This window comes from Protopterus annectens, chromosome 4.part0 (assembly GCF_019279795.1).
Source record: "Protopterus annectens isolate FY-2018-M chromosome 4.part0, PAN1.0, whole genome shotgun sequence".
In the NCBI taxonomy this organism is placed as follows: Eukaryota; Metazoa; Chordata; order Ceratodontiformes; family Protopteridae; genus Protopterus; species Protopterus annectens.
The window spans coordinates 543,018,644-543,042,124 of record NC_056733.1 but is presented as its reverse complement, the minus strand read 5'-3'; the positions used below and the strand labels follow the sequence as shown (position 1 = coordinate 543,042,124).

Genomic DNA, 23,481 nt, shown 5'->3' with positions numbered 1-23,481 from the left:
GCCCGGCTTCTCACCTCTGGAGGCAGTCGGGGGAAGACTTTCACTGTACCCAAAAGCCTGGCAAGATTTAATGCAAGACAGATGGGTACGGTCCATTATATCCGGAGGTTACAAAATTCCCTTCTGTCAACCCCCCCTTACCGTCAAGGAAATCCCTTCCAGATGTTCCACCCAATCTGAAGGACAAAGCAGTAATAGAAGTTTCAAAACCGCTAGAAAAAAAAAAAAGAGTCATCCAGGAAGTCCGGGCAGACCAGCACGGATCCGGAACTTACTCAAGGTTCTTTTTGGTACCAAAAAAGACAGGGGACTGGAGACCGATTCTGGATCTCAGCAAACTAAACAGGTCTGTACAAAGAACAAAGTTTCGGATGGTCACGCTACAGTCCATTCTACCCTTTCTGGGTCATCACAATTGGATGTGCTCGATAGATCTTCAAGACGCGTACTACCATATCAAGATGGACAGGTGCTCCAGGAGATTTCTTCGCTTCTGGCTGGGAGCCAGTCATTACCAGTCAGAGCTCAGAGCTCTGCCCTTTGGTCTCACCACAGCCCCCAGGGTGTTCACCAAATGTATGGCAGTGGTCACGGCTCACCTGAGACATTGAGGATTCCAGGTGTTTCCATATCTAGATGACTGGCTCCTCACTGCTACTACCAGGCATCAACTTCTTCAAGCCAGGGACTACACAATCACAATCTGCTCCCAGTTAGGCATTACAATAAACTTCGAAAAATCTGCCTTGTTGCCCTGTCAATCTATCACCTACATAGGTGCAAACTTAGACACAAGGAACATGTCTGCTACCGCCAGAAAGGGTGTCTACAATTCATCAGCAAGTACAAATTCTGATGCAGAGCAAAAGAATCCAAGTCTGGTTCGTCCTTCAAACTCTGGGTTCCATGGCAGCAGCCATTCTTCTAATCCCACTGGCCCGCTTTCACATGAGGATCCTTCAGTGGCTTCTGTTCACACAGTGGTCTTTCCAACAGCTGCCCATGTCTCACACGATCATGATTACAGAAGCATGCAAAAGGCACCTTTCCTGATGGATGGTCTCCCCACTAGTGACTCAGGGCAGACCCTTCATTCAGCCCCCTCTGGTAGCCACAGTGACCACAAACGCCTCCCTGATAGGGGGGGGCGGGCATTATCAGGGCAGGACAGTCCAAGGCACTTGGCAGCCTCACGAGTACCATCTGCACATAAACATCCTAGAAATGAGAGCTGTGCTCCTGGCGTTGCAAGCCCTTCAGGACTCTCTTCCTTCTGGGACCATTGCAGTTCAAACAGACAACATGTCAGTGGTGTGGTACATCAACAAGCAGGGCGGAACCAGGTCCTACCCCCTGTGTAGAGAAGCAATCAGACTGTGGCAGTGGGCGATTTCCTCCCAACGTTTTCTGATTGCGACGCACATCCCTGGGAGGTCCAACGTCATAGCGGACAGGCTCAGCAGAGCTATCCTCATGCCTCACGAGTGGTCTCTGAATCAGGAAGTTGTGGATCTTATCTTCCGCAAATGGGGACAACCTTGTTGCGATCTTTTCGCTACCCCCTTCAACAGCAAATGCAGCAACTACTTCTCCCTTCTTCCACTTTCAGGTCACTCACCCAGAGACGCTCTAGTCCACGATTGGCCTCATGGACTTCTTTATGCTTTTCCTCCGTTTCCCCTGATTCCAAAACTCCTACAGAAAGCAATATCTTTGGGTTGCAAAATGATCCTCATTGCCCCCAATTGGCCTCGACAGATATGGTTCCCATTCCTGCCCCATTACCTTCTCGATCAGCCTTGGACTCTGGATCCGATTCCAGACCTACTGATTCATCAATCAAGCGGGTTGCATCAATCCCTCCAAACTCTCCAGCTCACAGCTTGGTTGCTCCACTTCCAACCTTAGCCAGGCTTCCCAGCATTGCCCCGACTGTACGTGAGATTATTGTCTCCTCTCACAAGTCCACAACCAGAAAAACTTATGCTAGTAAATGGAAACGTTTTTCTTGTTGGGCAGAGGCTAGGAACGTAGATCCCTTTTCAGCCCCAGTCCACGAAATTCTAGAATGCCTAGCACAACTTTTTCATTCTGGGTCCGCTTCTGCTACAATCAGGGTTCAATTAGTGGCCATTTCTAACTTTCATGTTGGTTTGTCAAATTCAAACATTATGTCTCATTAGCTCTGTAAAGCCTTTTTGAGAGGGACCACTCTCCTTAGGCCTCCAGTCAGAGATCCCCCTCCTCCTTGGGACCTTAATTTGGTATTAACTTCCTTAACTCTGCCCCCTTTTGAACCAGCAGTGTCCAGCTCCATTAAGTTTCTATCTTGGAAGACACGCTTTCTGGTAGCTATTACTTCAGGCACTATGTGTTCGTCCTCCATAATTGGTTTTTCATAAGGACAGGGTTGCTCTGAGGACTAATCCTTCGTTTCTTCCGGAAAGTCTGCTCAGAAAATAATTTAAACTAATGGGGTGTCCAACCTTTTGGTTTGCCGGGGCCGCACTGAGTGAACAGAAATTGTCTTGGGGTCGCATATAAAATATATCATATAGTTAACTCTTTCGCTGCCACGAGAGACCAAAAGTCGACCTCCTGGCTGTACTGTAGGTGCATTCGAATAATTAATAAATGCCTAATATTTGCCTTAAAATTCTAATTCTCATTCTGATTTTAATTCTCTAATCTAACAGTTAACTCTAACATCTTAGTTAATATATAGATTTTTTTTACAAATAAACAGATATTCACTACAGTACTAGCATTTCTCACCGAGAAAACCACTCCAGCAGTCCATCTACATACAATGTCAACATTAGCAGTCCTACAATACCATAATCCACAAAAATAAGCCAACAAATTTGCAATAAAGTAAAGAATTCACATTACTGACTTAATAAAACAATTCTGAAGAAGCTACAAGTGTCTCATCCAAACAAATGACTGGTGCCAGAAACATGGCTTCAAGCTAAATGCCAAAAAATGCACAATCGTCCCCTTTGAGTAGAGTGATGTCCCCACAAATTATCACATTAATAACAATGTTGTAAGCACGCAATCAGTCGTGAGGTGCTTGGGCACCCAGGTTGATAGAAACCTGACATTTGACCACCACGTTGTCTCCGTTGTACGGAAAGCTATTTACATGGCCCACCTCATTAGTAAGGGTATCTCATCCAGGGACAAGGAGGTCATAATATCCCTGTATTCTTCCTTTACAAGAGCAATTATTGAGCGCAGCACCCCTTTTGGCACGTGCCTCAGCAAAACACCATGCCAAAAGAAAGACTACAACCATTTCTGACAAAATAAGGTCAAAGGACTGAGTTCACTTAGTTATCCAAACAGACTAAAAAGCTTCTTGCTTTCCTCTGTCTCTCACTGGCCCCTATAAATTTCATCACTGGCTTGCTTTCCAGGCCAAGAAAGATCCTGCCTTAAGAGACTTCCTCCACCTCAGAAATACTGGTTATATCTAAAACGCTCACTACAAAGACCTCGGCCTTCACTGCAACATAAACAAGCCACTTTGTATGGACAGGATCTTGATGCAAAAACTTTCAACTTCTGTTAAAAGCTCCTCTCATTATCAAACAATGTAGTTCAACAAACACTACAAATGGATGGATAGCCATGAATGTACTCCTTAAGTAAGTAGCATAGCCTTCATCAAACCGGAAGGAAAATACACATACTAAACTTTCCCAGCTGGCTGGCTAAGATCTAATATTGGTTACTCAAGTCTACTTGTCTAAAAAGAGGGGCCTATTTAACTAAGAATTCCATTTGCAAAAATATATTCAGTGTACATATTAAATCTCTCTCTCTTACACACACACACACACACACACACACACACACACACAGAAAAGGAACCCCTACTTGTAAAATAGGCAACCTCAGTAATCACATGACACAGTCTCACTGACTGAAATTGTCTGGAAGTCAAAATATCTGAAAAAAAATCATAATAGAGATAGATTCATCCATGCAATTTCCCACCACGAAAAGGACCATCAATAAATCAACAAACAACTGCTCAGCAAAAATTAAATCAATAAGAAATCTATAAACTCTCTATGATCATACTACATACTGGAGTAAACATATAACTTCCCTCCAATCTAAAGCCATTTGACATTCAGACATTTTAATTTGTCCAGAAGTTATTCACAGACTGACCGTTTACTAAGCTGTAATGCTGACCATCACTTTTGAAAAAAAACAAATTCCCACACTTTGTCAATAGCTCAAAGTGAAGAAAGGATTACTTTTTTTATTTATTATGTATTTATTTAATTTTGGGAAACATCTTTAAAACTGTTAAACTGATCACACACCCAGAAACACAGAAAAGTTATTGTGATAAGTAAACCACAGACTGCTGCAAGAAATCAGTCACAGCACACTATGCTTACGTCCGAACCAATGAAGCATACCTGTCAATTTCAAAATTATTAAAGTAGCGTAATAAGAAAGTTATTTGCAAGGTTACATGGCAGTTTATGCTGGAAATAAGTGGAGATATTAAAAACGCTCTATTTCTCATAATTATGCGGAAAAGTCTTCCGAGGTAAATACAACCTTCTGATTTAGCATGGAACCATACCTCTCAACCTTAGAGCAAGAATTCTGAACAAACAAAAAATAAAATTGGGACACAGGCCCAAAAATAGTTATGCATCACAGACACCATTGAAACAAGTATAGCTGCAAACATTATACATCACGTATAATGTTTCTATCCCATTATTGTCAGTTAAGCATTATATAGCTCATTCAATCTTGCCTTCTTTTGCAACAAAGATAATTAGAAGTTATGTACTCACCATAACGTTCCATCTGAGTAGGTGACTTCATTCGGATGCAACCTGTGGGTATCGGATCCGATCTCGGATCCGAACCGGCAATTCAAAAGCTTAGGCTCCGAGCTCCTAGCTCCTCCCTCTTACCCATAACCCCTTGCCAAGCCCTGACTGACCTCAGATTGAGTTTGCCTCAAATACTGACCACAGTATACTAAAACAGCATAAATACTCGCTCTAACAAGGTCAGGGGGATGGAGGGGGGGATGGTTGCATCCGAATGAAGTCACCTACTCAGATGGAACGTTATGGTGAGTACATAACTTCTAAATCTGAAGTAGGCAGACTTCATTGTCTGCAACCTGTGGGACAGAGTCCCTAGCTACCTGAATCTTGGGCGCCGTCATGGAAGGATGTTCGAGCACCGCTGAGCCAAAGGATGCTCTTCCTCTAGAAACAACATCCACCTTGTAATGAGAAATAAAAGTATGAGGCGAGGCCCAAGTAGCTGCAGCAGATATCATCCAACGAAACACGGGACTTAAAGGCGGCTGACGAGAAACTGCCCTAGTAGAATGAGCCGTAACCCTCTGAGGAGCAGGTCTGCCTGAAGTGTCATATGCCTGCAATATGCAATTAGCAATCCATTTAGACAGAGTGACTTTAGACACTGCTTTACCCAGAGCAAATTTAGCAAAGGAGACGAACAGCTGATCTGATTTCCTGTGGCCAGCTGTCCTGTTAATATAAAACGTAATTGTCTATGAACATCCAATGAATGCAATTTGTATTCCCTTTGTTTGAATACTTGGGAAAAAGACAGGCAAATTGATTGACTGGTTAATATTGGATTCAGAAGAGACCTTCGGAAGAAAAGATGGATTGGTCCTGAGGCACACCCTATCAGGGAAGAAAGAAAGGTAAGGCGGTTTGACACAAAGAGCCTGAAGCTCAGATACCCTTCTGGCTGAAGTGATAGCTACCAGAAAGACAGTCTTCCAGGAAAGGAATTTTAAATCAGCAGAAGCTGCAGGCTCGAAGGGAGGAGCAGTAAGGGCCTGCAGGACTAAAGACAAATCCCAAGGCGGTACAACCTCCTTGACTGGAGGCCTTAATAAAAAAACTCCCTTGAGAAAGGATTTGCATAATTTCGCTGTCATAAGGGGAGCTGTGTCCTGTCCAATGTGATAATGCGATATAGCCGCCAATTGTACTTTAATCGTGGAAGAACTGGCCCCTTGATGAAAGAGGTCTGTTAGAAATTCTAGCACCGCAGAGATAGGTGCTGAAAAGGATCCACCGTTCTCTGCCCTGCCCATATAGAGAACCTCTTCCATTTACTCCGATAAACCTGTCTGGTAGAAGGTTTATGAGCAGCCACCAAAATGGCTTTGACGGGTGAAGAGATACCGGAGTCCTAATTAAGGTTGGAACTGGAGCAGCCAAGCTGTCAACTTCAGGGTTCGCAGATTGGGAACTGGCATTCCCAGAGGGTGAGAGATGAGATCGAATTGGATCCAGAATCCATGGTGGATTGATTTTGTGAGACCATACGAAGGGAACCAAGGTTGTCGAGGCCAGAATGGGGCAATGAGAATCATTCTGCTCCCCAAACTGTTGGCTTTCTGCAGAAACCTCTGCATCAGAGGAAGTGGAGGGAAGGCATAAAGGAGACCGGGAGGCCAAGCATGCACCAGAGCATCCTCGGGAACTCCTGGTGGGGAAGCAGAGCGAAGGAATTGTCGCATTTGACGTTTGGGGGAGGAGCACAAAGATCGCTACAGGGTTGCCCCAACGCAAAAATCTTCTTCGCTACTTGAAGATTGAGGACCACTCGTGTGGAGTAAGGATGGTGCGACTGAGCTTGTCCGCAAGGATGTTGGACTTATCCGGAATGTGCGTTGCTATCAGAAAGCGTTTGGTGGAAATTGCCCATTCCCAGACTCTCATGGCCTCTCGACAAAGGGGGTAAGACCTGGTTCCTCCCTGCTTGTTGATATACCAGACTACGGACATATTGTCTGTCTGAATCGCAATAGTCCCTGTAGGAAGAACGTGGTGAAGTGCTTGCAACGCTAGGAGCACCGCCCATTTCCAGGACATTCATATGCAATGACGTCTCTGTGGGATTCCACGTGCCTTGGACAATCTTTCCCGCAGAATGCCCCCCCCACCCGAGGCAAGAAGCGTCCGTGGTCACTGTGGCTCGGGGAAATGCAGCGCAAAAGGGTCTTCCTGCTAGGGGCTCCGGAGAAAGAAGCCACCACAGAAGGGAGTCCCTGCACGCTCTGCTGACCGCAATCGGAGCGTTTAGAGACGAACAAAGAGGAGACCACTGAACTTGAAGGGTCCATTGAAGAACCCGCATGCGTGCGGGCATGAATTAGAAGCGGTATAGCTGCCGCCATAGAACCTAGGGCCCTCAGGACCCGAAGCTGCAGTTGGTGAAGGTTGAAGGATTGCTGTCACATGACACCTCAGGCTGACGATACGGTCTGGGGTGAGGAAGGCTCGCATTGATCTGGTGTCTAGTCTTCCTCCTATGAAATCTATAATTTGAGTTGGATTCAGGAAAGATTTCTCCCAGTTGATCGTTATGCCCAGCCTTGGTGCTAGTTGAAGGAAGTAATCCCTGGCTGAGCACAGAAGATGCCTTGATGATGCAGTCAGGAGCCAGTCGGCCAGGTACGGAAAGACCTGTAATCCCTGGAGCCTCAGGTGGGCCGCTACCACCGCTAACACCTTGGTAAACACCCTGGGGGCTGAGGTGAGACCAAAGGGGAGGACCCTGAACTGATAATGACTGGCTCCCAGCCGGAAGCGAAGAAACCTCCTGGATCGTCTGTCCATCCGAATGTGGTAGTACGCATCCTTGAGGTCTATGGAACACATCCAGTCGTTCTCCCTCAAAAGGGGGAGTATAGATTGCAGGGTGACCATCCGAACTTTGCTTGGTTACTGACAGGTTCAACAGGGAAAGGTCTAAAATTGGTCTTAAGTCCCCGTCTTCTTTGGCACCAAAAGAACCTGGAGTAAAACCCTAATCCGGCTTGATCTGGGGACGCTGGATGGCTCTTTTTCTAGCAGCTGCTAGATTTCGAGCTGCCGCCTCCCTTTGGTCGGGTGGAACATCTGGGAGGCTGCGAGATTTGGGGATCTTGATTAGGGTATTGAATATCCTCTGGATATGAGTGAAGCACCCAACTGTCTGTTGTTATGGACTCCCAAGAAGTCAGGTGCATCGAAAACCGCCCCGACTGCCTCCAGAGACGGACAGCCGGGCAACCCTTCAGGGCTGCTGCGTGGGTCTCTCAGAGAAGGGTTCTCTGGACCCAAAATTGCCAGGAGCCCCCTGCCTCTGGCACGACGACCTCCCGTCCTCCTCTGCCACGGAAGGACTGGTTATCCGAGCAGGTTGGGACTGCTGCGACTTCGGAACCACATCTTCTTCTGTCCCTTTTGGTTCTTAGAGAAGGACCTCTGGGGAGCTGAGAAGCGGACTCCGACGGCAGACAGCGTCTTCCGTCCTTTTCGCTCTGGACTAGTGTCTCGAACAGTCTTGCCAAACAAGGCAGAACCATCGAAAGGGGCATTCGCGAAGGTCGCCTTAAAGGGCTCAGCAAAATCACAATGGCGGAGCCAGGCCTGTCGCCTCATGACAAGGCCTGCTCCGCTGGCTCTAGCGGCTCCCTCAGTAGCATGAGACAGCAGCCGCATAGATGTATTGGATACAGATCTGAGAGTGGCCATTCGGGTGGAATAAACCTGCTTATCCTCACTCGAGATGGACATCGGGGAGATGCAGCGTACTCTTTAATCAGATCTCGCTGCATCCTAATGACATGTGCCATGTAGTTCAGCTCTCAAGGAGAAGGTCGCTGAACTAAACACTCGCTTCCCAATTCGATCCATCGAACGGGACTCCTTGCCCGGAGGATGGACGGAGGGACTCTCCTGGGCCAATTCCCTCTTCGTGGCTGCAGCCATCATCATGGCATCTACTGGGGGACCCTTACTCCAGTGGGTGCGGTCTGATGGAGGAGAAAGAATGCGGTCCGGGCGTTTTGGGATAGGCTCAATGGTGTCCGGATCCTTCCACGCCCTGATAGATATAAGATCTACCAGGGGGTCAGCAGGAGGGGACACCCAAGAGGTAGAAGGGCCCGCCTCGAATGCCTCCAAGAACACAGACTCGTCCGAAGAAGCCTTGGGGGCAGACCACCCCCCCCGATCCTTAACATCTCCATGATGTCTCCAAATGAGACGTCCTCAGGGGGTGACCTAGGGGAGCCTTCCCCTTCATCCAAGTCCGTGTCTTCAGTGACGGACTCAGGGGAGTCCATGTGCCTCCTCTTGCACTTGCGCTTCCGAGGTACTTCATCGGGGCTGTCCGAGGAGTACTCTTCAGCAGATGGATGTTCCAAGGGAACCACTTGGGACATCGAGGCGGGCTGTCCCTGGGACCGGCTGGTGGGGGCCTGGCCCAACTGCAATGGAGTGCGGGATGGAGCCGTGGCAGGGACCGGGGTCCGGATGTCCTCGACAGTGCCCTTTCCATAACGTTGAAAGCCGAGGGGAGCCAGCTTCTCTAAGCCCCGAGAGCCGACCCCACTCGGATCCGGCGGATCGGAGTCGGAGCCGAAACCGTCGGATCCGAGAGACCAGTGTGCTCCGACCTGGACGGAGCCGAAGACACACCAGCTCCCTCGGATCCGAGGCTCGGCCCTCGGCTCTGAGAGGTCGGGTCCGAAGTACCAAGCACTCAAGGGATGGGACGGATCCGAGGTGCGCCGACCAATCGGATCCGACCCCCCCCGGATCCAAATCTGCACGGCGCCGAAAGCTCCGAACCCGTGGTATGGGTCGGAGAAGGAGCTACGGGGGCGAAAAAAGGGGTCGAAGCCCCTCCCGGTTGGGGGGGGGGCTAGGAGCACTCCCATTTGCATTTGGGCCTGGATGAATTTCCTCATCATCCGGTCCATATCAGCTTCGCTCATCGAAAAGGTCGATCTAGAGGAGGCCACCGAAGCGGACCTAGAGAACCGCCTCGGTGACCTCCTGGAAGGGCTAGCCTCCTCCTCCTCGGGTCCAGGAGAGAACCGAGGGGAGTGGAGCCGAGGAGGAGGAAAGCTAGAAGGCACAGGGTAAGCCGCTTAGATGGAGGAGCCGAGCTGGAAGATTGCTCTCCTCTTGTGGTGCTTCTCCCTGTGCCTCTCCTTCTGTCTCTCCCTAGTAGAATCCTTCCTCCGGCATTTTTAAGGGAGGTTGAGTCCCAGCCGGAGGGAGAACTCACAGCAACAAGTTGCTGACTGGAGGGCAGAGGCGAAGCAGTATCTGGGGTAAAAGACCCGCCAGCACTAACCGACCTCCGTTCCTTAAAGCCGGGTTGAACCCTGCACAAATGGTACAACCAGAAGACAGGTGTTCAACCCCAAGCATGCACCGAGTGTGGCCATCTGCTGGGGACAGCTTATGGCCACACTCGTACATTTCAAAAGACAGCCTTAGGGCTTCAGACATTACACCTAAGGCCTAAACACACACACACACAAAACTACGAAAACCCGAGAAAATTAACTAAAGAGGGAGGGAAAGCCTTAACCACACACAACACTAACTATATTTGTAACAAAAAAAGAGAATTTGAACAATTTTCCTGTCAGAAAACTACACTTATCTCAAAACCACGCCAGGAGCTCTAGAATTCCGTTGCTTCTTGAAAAGCGGCAAACGAAATCTGAGGTCAGTCAGGGCTTGGCAAGGGGTTATGGGTAAGAGGGAGGAGCTAGGAGCTTGGAGCCTAAGCTTTTGAATTGCCGGCTCGGATCCGAGATCGGATCCGATACCCACAGGTTGCAGACGAATGAAGTCTGCCTACTTCAGATCCATACTTTGAAATGACAAATCCATTAAAAATAATAAAACACATTGGCTCCACATCCTGCAACTTCCTACCTGCAAACAACCACAGAGCTTTCACTGAAACTAGGTCTGCTTATTTACACAGAATGACACCTCTCCCTAATTAAGTCTAATGGTATACAATCTACGAGGATCTAGACTACCTGAAATAAATTAAATTATGGCCTGTAAATTGCAAGTGCAGTTTGTTTAATTAAACTACATTTCAAAGCCCACTTCCTGTATTTTTTCAGTAACATCCCAATATCCATTTCCAGGTCACTTTACAAGACATTGGCAGTGGTAGACTTAGCATCCTCCAGATCCCTACAGGACCACATTCATACTACTAACATTGTCCATTAAATGTAAATATTCATCCACTGTAAATGGCAAGAAGCTATGTCTTAAACAAATCTATTTTTGGCATTCCTAGTACCAAAGTATCAGGTTTTGAAACAAAAAACATATTCTCCACAGTTTGTAAGTCTTTGTCTTTAATAATCATCTACTATTGCAGCATTCCCAACACACACACATACACACTAAAACCCCCAACATTTAAATAAAAAATGACATTGTGCCCACCTGATTTGCCAGTATTGATGATCCACCAAAGATATGGTTACCGTTGTCCAATTTACCACTGCTTAGAACTCACCAATGACAAAACAGTACTAGATGATTTTTTTATTTGTCAAAAAAAAACAATAAACTTTATTTGCTACAGTCCCACATTAGTCAATCCACTACTGACCCATTAACCCTAGGCTGATGTCTCATTCTTACTCACTGGGAATGCATTACCTTGGATGACTACTTTTATTTCCTAAGCAATAGTCACAAATTGGAAGATGAGGCAAAAATCCAGACATTCTTCGAAAATCCAGAGTTGAGAGGTATGATTTCATATTCAATACAACACTCTCCGTCAGAAAAGCTTTAATTTAATGAAAGTGTACTTTTAATGTAGGATGCATTTGTGAGCTAACTTGTTTGTACGTTAGTCTTTTTGTGCATGTGTCTCTGTCTCTCTGTCATGCACACACACACACACACACACACACACACACACACACACACACACTCTCCTACTTTCACGCACACAAACATTCTGCTTTCATGCATGCACTCACTCACACCATACTTACCTACTGACACAGGTTAAGTGCTGTCTCTTTAAAAGGCAATGGCAGCAAATCCATAGATGAGTCCCTCTTCAGCAAGAACACACACATTGATTTTTTGGCACGAACACACAGAACCTTCTTTGGCGCATGCGCACACCGATGTTAGAGTTACAGATCACGGGCGAGAAAAACACAACAAAAAAGTGTTTTGGGGCATGCGTACATCGATGTTGGAGTTAGAGGTAGAGGGCCGCATGGCAGAGCTCTGAGGGCCGCATGTGGCCCGCGGGCCGCAGGTTGGACACATAACCATTCATTCAAAATATTAAAAAATATATATATATATATATATATATATATATATGGATCCCTATCACATGGTCGACAAGCCATTTGATCGCCTTTCATTTGGTCGACAAGCAGTTTTATGTGGGGGGCTTCGCCTCCCACACACCCCCTAACTATATATATCAACTCCAGGGTTGCACAACATTGGGGAGGGGGGCAAATCTGCCTGTTGACCAAATGAATTGACCAAATAAAAGTCGATCAAATGGCTTCTCGACCATCTCAGGTAGACCCATAGATATATATATATATATATATATATATATATATTATATTGCCAATCCCCAACTATCTTCTATCTTTCTCCATATGAATTTTAATTACTCCACTACACATACATAAAACCTTCATTTAACCATTCATTCAAAATATTTAATATAAATATATATATATATATATATATATATATATATATATATATATTGCCAATCCCTTAAATGTTTATACATTTCATACCCAATTCCATCTGGCCTTCCAGCCAAATCTATATTTACTTGTCCTAATACTTTATTTACCTCATATAAAGAAATCTCCTTTTCCAACTCCTTATTCTATTTTTCTGTTAACATTATTACTTTGTCTTATTTCATTAAATTATTTTCCTTCTTTAAACATTTTTTTGTATATATTGTATTATACTATTCATGAGTTCCTTCTATTTCTTCTTTTACATGTTTTCTCTCTCTCATTAAACTACCATCTTCCTTTAATAATCTGCTTATGTAACTTGAGACCTCTCTTTTTTCCTTGTAAAAAATATCTTTGCTTATCTAACAATTCTTGTATTTTTTCCGAATTCCTTGTTTTTCTTTGTCAAACTATTTTCTATCATGTTCTAAATCTTCCAAAGCATAGTTATATGTTCTTTTATAGTTTTCTCTCTACTTTTCTTACATTGCCACTGTAAAAACATGTTTTATATTTTTTCTTAAATATCATTCACCATTCAGAGCAATTTTTGCAAAATGTTCTCATACTAATATGATCTTTCCATAACTGTATTATGAATCTCTTTTCTTCTTCATTCCATGCTGTCTCATTTATCCTTTTTATTCCTTTGCCTATTTTTATACATTCCTTGTCTTCCTTTATCACTAGCCATATTGCAAGATGATCAGAAAATCCCGTTTCAACTACTGCCCCTTCTCCTACAACTAAATCTTCTGAAATAATAATATTTCAGTTCTATACATACAACTTTTGTAACTCCGTGAAATTTTGTCCCAAAATTTTAACTTACCACATTTTATAACTTCTAACATTCTTCTTTGATCACTTCCTTTCTTTTTACGTTTGCCTCTTAAATCACAATTAGTCTTCTGTTATCATAACATTCATATAAGCTTTCCCTTTTACGATTAGTATAACCATATAAATGTTAACTCTACATACTAGTTCTTTCCATTTTAAATCTACAGTAGTTAATCTTCACATTTTATGTTAAAGCTACATCCAATATCCTTACTGTATTTCTACAGAATATTGCTATTCCAAAACATCTCATTTCCCAAATTCCAGACATTTTCTTCCCCATAGTTTCTCTGTTTGCAATCTTTCCTCGTTTGTTAAAAAATCTTGTGTCTCCTAATACAATTATATCTACATGACACGGATTGCACCACTCAAAATATCGTTTCGTTTTACTGTATTCTTAATATTATTCACATTTACAGAAAGCACTCTTTAACATGTTTTTCCCTTTTCTTTAGATTCATGGTTTCATAAGTTCATAGCTAATAACTACACTAGCTGCCTTAATAAGCCATTCAAATCCTAGCCAATTTCACTCCCAAAGGTAAGAATCACTCTATCTTGTGTCTGTAAGTCAAACACATTAACCATTATACCAACTCCCAACCCCTAGCTGTATATAATATATTCTTTTTTATCCATTTCCTTTCTTTCTTTTGTACTTGTCCCTTTAAATTTTCTTTTTTCTGTCTTTTACCCTTTTATCAATACAATTCTTTTTGTTTAACTATCTCCCAATTTACATCTTCATCACATATTTCAGAACCTTCTTCTATGTCTTTTATTACATTTTTTTCACATTTCATTTTTCTTCTATTTCTACTTTTAAAATTTCTTCAATTTGTTCTCTTTTACCTTATTCTTTTCATTTTTACAACCCATCCATAAATGTCCAATTTTGTTGCATTCATAACATTTCAATTCACATTTTTTTCATCATGTCCTATTTCCCCACAAAATAACATTTTCTTTTAACAGTTACTTAATCAAATGTCCTCCTTTTCCACACACAAAAAAATGTTTTGGGGGTGTCCCCAGTATTCTGACACCCTATTCCCCTCCAGATTTACAATGCTTGGTACAAGTTTTCTCTATTTTTAACATATTACAATCCCATCTGCCAGTCCACAAAAACCCTTTTATCATAAACTTTTGCAATGTCCAGCAATTCTTTACATAAAGTTTTCAAATGTGCTTTCAAAGTCTGTTTCCATCTCTGTTCGAAATTATATGTGAATTTCTTTTTGTTTCCCTGCTAACTGTTTTTATCACAAAGATTCCATGGGTTGGTCTTTTCATATTCTCCAAAACAATTTCCATTGGGAAAAAAGTCCATAATACCACAAAATGTCTCTCTGTTAGTTAATAAGAATAAATGTGTTAATAAGAATAAATTCTCTTACCTTGTGTGCTTTTACACCCAAAGAAGTTATTAAATTATCCCACACTTCATACCTGCCCATTTATTTGTCTTCTTTACTTTGAATCCTTACCGTGTACTTCAGTTTTTTCATTTTCTTTTTCCTTTTCTTTTCTGCTACTCCCGTTGCCTTCTTTTACTTTCTCTGCATAAGTTTTCTTTTCCATCTCACCACTATTCTTCAAGATAGTATCTACATCCTCCTTTTGTATTTTCTCCATCATGTTCCCCCAGAAAACATCTCCTTCATTATCTGGCTCACTCTGCATCACCATTTCAATAAGTAACTTATCTTGCAACTCCCCCGACTGGAGGGTTGGAATTATACAGCTATCATTTGCCGATTCACCTCCATCAAACAGATGTCTTTGAAACATCTCCTCAGAATCCTACAAGCATTCTCTCATACTGATACTGGCTTTCTACTCCATTTCTCTCTCACCACTCTTACCTCCTCATTGTTTCTCTGGGCCCCCTATCTGCCTGGAACAGAAACAGGAATTGCTTGTGCAAAATGGGGCCCACTCACAACAACAATGAGTAGGAGAAGTTCCCTGAAGCGCTGGACAAATTTCCACTAGTAGTATAAACATCACTTCAGGCATCCCCTGAAATGAGGCCACTAGCCAAGTGGAAGTAACCCAGTCAACAAAAGGATAAGTAAAACCTAAATAAATACAAATCACATTATTGAACCCAATATTAAAGTGTCAATAATAGAAAAATATGATATGCCTATTATAAACTGGCCTCCAAGATTATAAGACAAGTTTCCCCTCACAATCAGAAGTCAGCAATCATTACCTTCCTTCAAAAAACATCTTGATATGTACAAGGAAGTAGAAAATATCAACATGGAGTTACAATGACTGAATTTTTTGAAGGCCAGTATGTCTTAAGCTGGATAACTAAACTTAACAAATCCTCCTGAGACTACACCCAAGCATTCTGCTTGCTACTCATACAGCCTTAAAGATCTACTCCTAGAGATCTCAATCCAAGTGTGATCAAAACTCTTAGCTACATGTGTTTTTCTTCCCCTCCCTCTCTGTTGCCATCTATTCTACTCTTACCAGTTTATATGGTCTCTAAGCAGTACTTTTCTTTTGTCTGCTACAACATTTCTGCCCTCTTCATCAGCTCTTCCAAATCCTTTTTTTAGATTCCCACCTCCACCTGCATCTCTACTACTACATTTTACATTTATTGCCCTGGGTAGTCCCAGGCTTACACCCCTCAACCCAAAGGAGGAGGGGAAAAAAAAAGATGATATTCAGAGACTGGAGGGTCCTCCAATGTTCTGAACTGTAACAAGGAGCTTATACAAGTTCTGTACTACAGTTAAGCTACTAAAGGCATTCATTTTAGCAGACACAGTATCAGCAAAGGCTGCTGATACTGGCACTTCACTTATGCCCAATCAGCATCTCATCAACACTGACAAAATGACTGCACCCTCTGAAAGTTTGCATATGGGACAACCGCCTCCCCACACACCACTCTAGTTATGGTACTACCTTTCTTTTCTCTGGTTCCCTTTTGTGCTCAGATATGTCGAAACAAACAAGAAGAGTAACGGATACAGGACTGCCCCCCACCACAGCTCTCATTCTCTTACCTTGACAAAGCCAAAAATAATGGGGGGGGGCAAAGCCTGAAAACTAGGGACAAATTTTAAATATTGATATTGTAAATTTAGAAAGTTGCTAGAATAAAAATTCTTGTGTTACCATGTATTTTCTGAAGGATAAGAAATCTGAAACTCAAATGCATGTCATTATTTAGTGAATTCAGTCCTCACAGATTTGCCCCAAAAATCCAGAAAAAAAAACACAAATTTTATGAGGAGCAGACCAAAAATATGAGGCAAAAATTTAGACAGTTGAGGGGTATGCCCCTACAGTAATATCACTAGAAAAATACTATTTATTGTTAACACCGTCCACTCTCAGCACTACCCTTTGTGTCATATACCTCAGAAAAACAAAAAATTAACAGGATCTCAAATGACAAAGGTAAGCTGCTATAAGGACTAGTGCTGAATTCAAGCAGATAAACTGTTTAATTTTACTGTTTTTTTATGTAAGTATGTTTATGTGAACTGTCATATAAACCACAACCTTCAAAAGTTTTTAAAGAAAGAACATATAAATTATACTACATGCCCCCATTTTTCAGTATTTCAGCCATTTTTCTTCCCATATTTTTGACATTACAGAAAATTTGCGCAAGATGATGTAGTTAAGAAAATATAAACCACAAATATAAGGACATATATCCATTCATTCATTTTTAAAACACAAACATTCGGGCAGCTGTACTACATTTGTTTTTAAATTTTTTTGTCCCTAACCCACCCTTACACCTATGAAGCCTCCCATCCCTTATAGACTCATTCATTTCCCCTGGCCTCCTGATATCCTAGGACACTAAAAAGTACAGTTGTGTACACTTACCATAAATGTAGATGTTCGAGTATACTCACAGTTGCAGTCATCACATTTGGGTTATCTGCTTGCAGTAGCCCTCAGTCGGGCTGATTAACAAAGTCTTGGGTCCTGCATCGGTTGCTGTCTCATCTTCCATGACGTCAGGTAGTCAGAGGTATAAAATCATGTAGCAGACACCATTACATCAGTTTTTCTTGCCCCAGATGTCAGGTGCCCCCATAATGGGAAGCAATTATATACATAAAGTTACACCTCCAACAAAAAAGCAAATACACCAAAAAAGCTTTAAGCATAGTAAGCAAGAATAGAGGTATAGTCAATAGAAGTCAGGGGACTGGAGGGAGGGTAACTAGGACTGCAACAGTGAATACACTTGAACATCTACATTTATAGTAAGTGTAGACAACTGTACTATGTTCTTCGTGTTTCACTGTTGCAGTTATCACATTTGGGTAGATTCTCAAAGCTAAGGATGGGAGGAGGAAATTAGCATTAGGACCAGCTATAAGGCCCTGCACGACTGCAGTGGTAAAGCCAACTCTGGATTTAGAGAAAATTGGCAAATGGTAATGCTTGGTGAAGGTATGAACAGAACTCCAGCTAGTAGCTTCTAGGGTGGCTGTAGAGATAGAGGCAGCCCTGGTTGAGTGTGGTCTAATCCCCTGTGGGGTATGTTGTCCATGGTGCTTATAGCAGAAATTAATACAATGGCATATCCATTTAGAAATGGTTTGCTTTGAAATGGCCTTCCACTCTGCCCCTGCAGCAAATGCAACCAGCAGTTGTTCAGATTTCCTGAGAGGTTTAGTCCTGTCCAAATAAAATCTAAGTTGTCTGTGCACATCTAAAGAGTGCAGTATTCGCTCCCCTTTGTTCTGTGGATTAGAAAAGAAGGTTGGCAAATGAATGGACTGATTAAGGGCCACACTGGATACCACCTTGGGCATGAAGGAGGGATTGGTCTTGAGGGACACCCTGTCCGCATGAAAAATTATGAAAGGCTCCACTGCCATGAGGGCCTGTAATTCAGACACCCTCCTTGCTGAAGTGATGGCTTAAGGGAAGGCTGTTTTCCAAGAAAGGAATTTCAACTCTGCATTTGCAGCTGGCTCAGAAGAAGGTAGAGTGAGTTTTTCCAATACAAAGTTAAGGTCCCAGGCTGGAGTAGGGACTCTCCTGGGTGGTCTTAAGTTTTTGGCCCCTCTGAGGAACTGTTTCGGCAGTGGAGGAGAGAAGAGGGGTGGTTCTGTGTTGTAATGAGCTGAAATAGCTGAGGCATGAATTTTGATGGAGGAAAAGGAAAGGCCCTTGTGCAGCATCTCAGTTAAGTATTGAAGAATCTGAGGTAAATTGGGCATAGCTGTGCCCATCCCCTGAGCTTGGTTCCAGGAACGGAATCTTTTCCATTTTCAGCATAGGATTTTCTAGTACTAGGCCTCCTTGCCTCCAGAATGACATCCAACACTTGCTTGCTAAGGGATGGTAACGGAGAGATTAGGTAATTAGCCAGGCTGCCAGGTTCAAGGTTTGAAGCTGTGGGTGCATAATCTGGCCCTCCTGCTGAGACAGCAGGACAGGGGTCTGAGGCAGGTGCCATGGTGTCAGCAGTGACACACTGGCAGAAGGGGGTACCAGTGCTGGCGTGGCCAGTTTGGTGCAATCAGTATCATCCTTGGTTTGTCCTGTTTGATCTTTAGTAGTACCATGGAGAGGAGAGGTGGAGGGGGGAAAGGCATAACTGATAGGTTTTTCCAGGTGAAGGACAGGGCATCTACTTTCCAAGCTTGTTTGTGGACAGGGCATCTACTTTCCAAGCTTGTTTGTGGAGAGTTCTTTTGCAGAAATTTTTCATTTGGTAGTTTTGGGGTGAGGCAAACAGGTCTATGTCTGGGCTCCCCCATTTGTTTGTCAACATGTTGAATATCTTTGGTTCCCGTTTCCACTCGTGTGGGTCCATGAAATTTCTGCTTTGGTCATCTGCCAGTGTGTTTAGCTTTCCTGGCAGGAATTGAGCCTGTAGGTGCACTTGGTAGGTCAAGGCTGTGTTCCACAGAGCCATGGCTAGTCTGCTGAGGGGGGTAAGAATGGGTTCCCCCCTGCTTGTTTATCTACCACATAACAGTGGTGGTGTCCATCTTTACCATTAATTGTCCTGGAAGGATGTGATCCTTGAAGGCTGTCAGAGCATTCTGTACAGCTAACATTTCTTTCTGATTGATGTGCAGGTGCATTTGACGGTAGGCTGTCGAATGAACTTGTTTTTCTGGCATGAGAAAAGCCATCTGGGAAGCTGTGTTCAAGCTTGCTCTCAGGAATACAATTTGTTGGCAGGGTACAAGATGTGATTTCTTTTCATTTATAGTGTACCTCAGAGGTCAGCAATTTCTGTACAAACGCCAGATGATTCAATAGTATGTCCTGGCTTTCTTCCTGAATTAGACAATCGTCCAGGTATGGATATATTTGGATATTTCTTTGCCTGCAAAATGCAATGACTGTAGCTAGGCACTTTGTGAATACCCTGAGCGCAGTAGATAATCCAAAGGACAGTGCACAGAACTGATAGTGCATGTAGCCTGCTTTGAAGCATAGGTATCTTCTGCAGGATTCCCTTATTGGGATGTGCAGGTAGGCTTCCTTTAAATCCAGTGTTGCCAACCAGGCATCCTTGCCTACCATAGGAAGCAGCTGGTGGAGAGTTAGCATCTTAAATTTTGGAATCACCAAAAATGTGTTTAGAATAGACAGGTCCAGAATAGGATGCCAGGAGTTGTCTTTTCTGGGCACCAAAAAAAAGTCTTGAATAAAAACCTTGTCACTTTTCCTCTTCTGAAACAGGTTGAATAGCCCTGATGCTTAAGAGAGCGAGAATTTGCTTTTGAGCCTCTGCCCACTGATTTGGGGGTAGGTCTGGCCAACCATTTGAGGTTGGTAAGGAGTGAAAGTGGAATCTGTATCCTTGGGAAACTATATTTAAAACCCATTTGTCCTGGGTAATGAGTTCCCAATTTTTTGCCTGCCGGGCAATCTTTCCCCCTAAGGGAACAGTCAGTTGTACATGGGCTTGGAAGATTTAAAGTTAAGTCATTGAGGCAGTTTACAATGGGGGGGGGGGGGGGGAGTCTTGCCACTCCCTGCTTTGGAAGTGGGAGCCCCCCACTGTTTAGCCCTGCGAGTACCTTGGGACTGAAGCCTGGGTATTCTGCTGGTTCTGGGTTTGGACTGAGAAGGCCTGGAAGAGGCAGGAAAGGACCAATTTTTAGAGGGCAAATGCCTACTAAATCTGGGAGGCTGTACTTACAGGAAATCTTTAACAGTTTGCATAGATTTAGCTTTTTCCTCCATCTTTTTAAGTACTTCTGCTTTGATGCCAAACAGGCGGTCCTGGTTTAAGAGAGCATTCAGCAATTTAGCTTTAACATGATCTGGCAAAGATTGCTCCTTAAGCCAAGCATGCCTTCTAAGTACAGACCCAGTGACAGCAGCCCTGCAAGATGCCTCTAGTGAATCAAAACCACATTGCAAAGTATGTTTTCCAACTTGTTCAGCAGAATGCATTAAATCCTGTAAATCTTTATTTTCAGCACAGTCAGGAATCATCATCATTTTCTGTTTAAACAATCCAATAATATGCTGCTGATACTTTAACATATGAAGCTGGCAGTTTAATGCCTTAATGGCCAAGGTTGCAGAAATGTATACCTTCTGAAGTCATCTATCCAGTGCCCTGGAATCTCTATCAGAGGGGGTAGGATTTTTGGCAGTAGTAGCCTTAATGGCCTTGGGTCCCTGTGAAATGGTCTCAGGATCCTCAGTAGGATTTTTTAAAAGGAACTTCTGAGAGTCAGGAACCCTGTAATATCAATCAGGTTTTCTGGGAGCAGGAGGTAGAGAGTCAGGGTCCAAGCTAGATGCTGAAAAGGCAACATCAACTATGTCCAGTACAGGGGGGATAGCTAAACGCCTGTGTTGGGACAGCAGTAAGAAATCCCTAAGCCTCTTTTTGGAGTCAGAGTAATCCTGGCTTTCCCAGCAAAAATGCCCCCTAAGTATGCAAGATTTCACCAAAAGAGAAATCCTCTGGAGGGGAAGCAGAGGGAATAGAGTCCTCTGCATCAGAATCCTCATAGGTAGATAAAGGTAAATCCTGGTCATCAGAGGAAACAGAAATTTCAGAATCCTGACTAGAAGAATCATAAGCAAACTCAGTCCTATGTCTCTTAGAGGGGGAAGGTTGGCTTCCCCTGATTAAAGTAATAAGGTCTTCAGCCATTCTTATCATTTGTTTTTTAGGGTTAGAGGCCTGACCATGTGGTCTGGGCATGGGTTTTCTAGGCATAGATCGAGTTTTAGGCCTTGAAGAAGAAGATGGCGTTGGTTTAATATGCAAGTCAGTAGGCCTGAATACACCCTCAGAAGCCGGTGCCTGCACAGCGGCTCCGGACCCATTCAAGGTAGAGACATCCGCAGGTTTCACAGTTGAAGCATCTTGCAGCATACCGGACTCCGAATGGGTCTCAGTAGAGACCTGCGAATCTGAAGTAGCAGGTATCAGGGGCTGCGAAAGCGCCTCACTGAGTACCTGCGAACTGGCGACTAGCATAGGAGAAGCGTCGTCGGCAGCTTTGGACATATGGTCTGTCTCTGTCTTTATCTTTGCGTTTTTTCGGAATGTCGGTAGTCGGGTGGCTTACCGAAGCCATATCTGGATAATTGAACCGAGTACCGAAACATTTAAAAGCGTAAATAAACAGACGACGAATAGTTTGTTGTTTAAATAAGGCACAAAACAGACAGTGAGGTACATCGTGGTCAGGTCCTAGGCAAGGAATGCAGTACGAATGAAAATCTTTATGAGATATTTGCTTTCCACAAGAAATACAATTATTGATTTTTACTGACATCGGTTAAGAGCAAGAAAAAGTTTCCCCAATGGGGTACTTAGCTTAGTTGAAGACTTCGGTTCTGAAACTCGAAAACAAAAATTTCAGGAGTCTGATGACTGGAACTTGCGAACTGCTTCGGCTTCAGGCACAGCATGGCAAGAAAGACTGATGTAATGGCGTCAGCTGCATGCTTTATACCCTTGACTACCTGACGTCATGGAAGATGAGACAGCAACCGACACAGGACCCAAGACTTTGTTAATCAGGCCGACTGAGGGCTACTGCAAGCAGATAACCCAAATGCAACAGTGAAACATGAAGAACATCAGGCAAGTGGAAGTTGAAGATATATGCCATAATCCAGGAGACAACAGTGGTCTCAGCCATCAGCAAGTAGTGGTTAGGGTTTTTATAGGCTTTTAACACCCATTCCCCTCCTCCCCTTTATCAAATACATGATGCACTGCTTGCAAAGCAAGACCCTTTATAGCTGCATGCTCCTACACACCACAATTTCTAGCTAGAATGCTTGCCAGCTCTTTGGTGGATTTGTACTACCAGATTCCCAAACAGCAACACCTGCAAATGGCCTTATTCCTAGAGTTCAAGCTGCAAGGCTCAAACATCACCCCTTTACAAACATTTGTTTCTAAGGTATACCCATTCAACTGTTTTACTGCGATGCTACTTGAAATGAGAAAATAAAAAGTTCTGATTTTCTTTCAGTAGTATAGCCACAAATAAAATAAAACAAATTCATACGCAAGTAAACAAGACAGTCCAATTATTTCACAAATACTTTCGAAAGTTATTGTTTCGTGGAGCAATTCACTATAAAACCAGTCAAGAGACATTTTGTTGTGACCTGAAGCTTTTCAGTCTGTGAATGTACTCTACCCATTGGCATATTGTCTTAGGAGGTGCATTTGAAAAAGGGTCGCTCCACTGTTCCTTGTATCCCTAACTTTGAGTCAGCCAATCCAGTACAATCCCCTATGAATTGACTCCATGAGCTGCATTTCCTGATCCCAGTGGAAAAAGAACGCACGTTTGTAATGAAAACTGTGAGAAAGAACCTAAAAATAAACTACTGATGGCTGTGCAAGCCAGAATGTAAGGCCTATGATGTACACATATTATGATCCTTCTCTCTGCTCCAGAAGCTACAAGACAGCTAATAGACTGTCTCTACTCTCCTCACCAAGGAACATTTACTTCACTGAAAAAAAAGAAAAAATAGAAATGTGCTCTGTGTTTGCACAATTACAACAGCTACCAATGCCAGTG

At 43.5% G+C, this 23,481-nt stretch overlaps 1 protein-coding gene across 3 annotated transcripts in view; it reads right to left on the bottom strand.

Moving 5' to 3' along the window:
• Nucleotides 1–23,481, bottom strand: part of HPS4 (HPS4 biogenesis of lysosomal organelles complex 3 subunit 2) — a 1,290,848-nt gene that overhangs the window by 1,203,013 nt on the left and 64,354 nt on the right. The gene's annotated exons all lie outside the window — the stretch shown is intronic.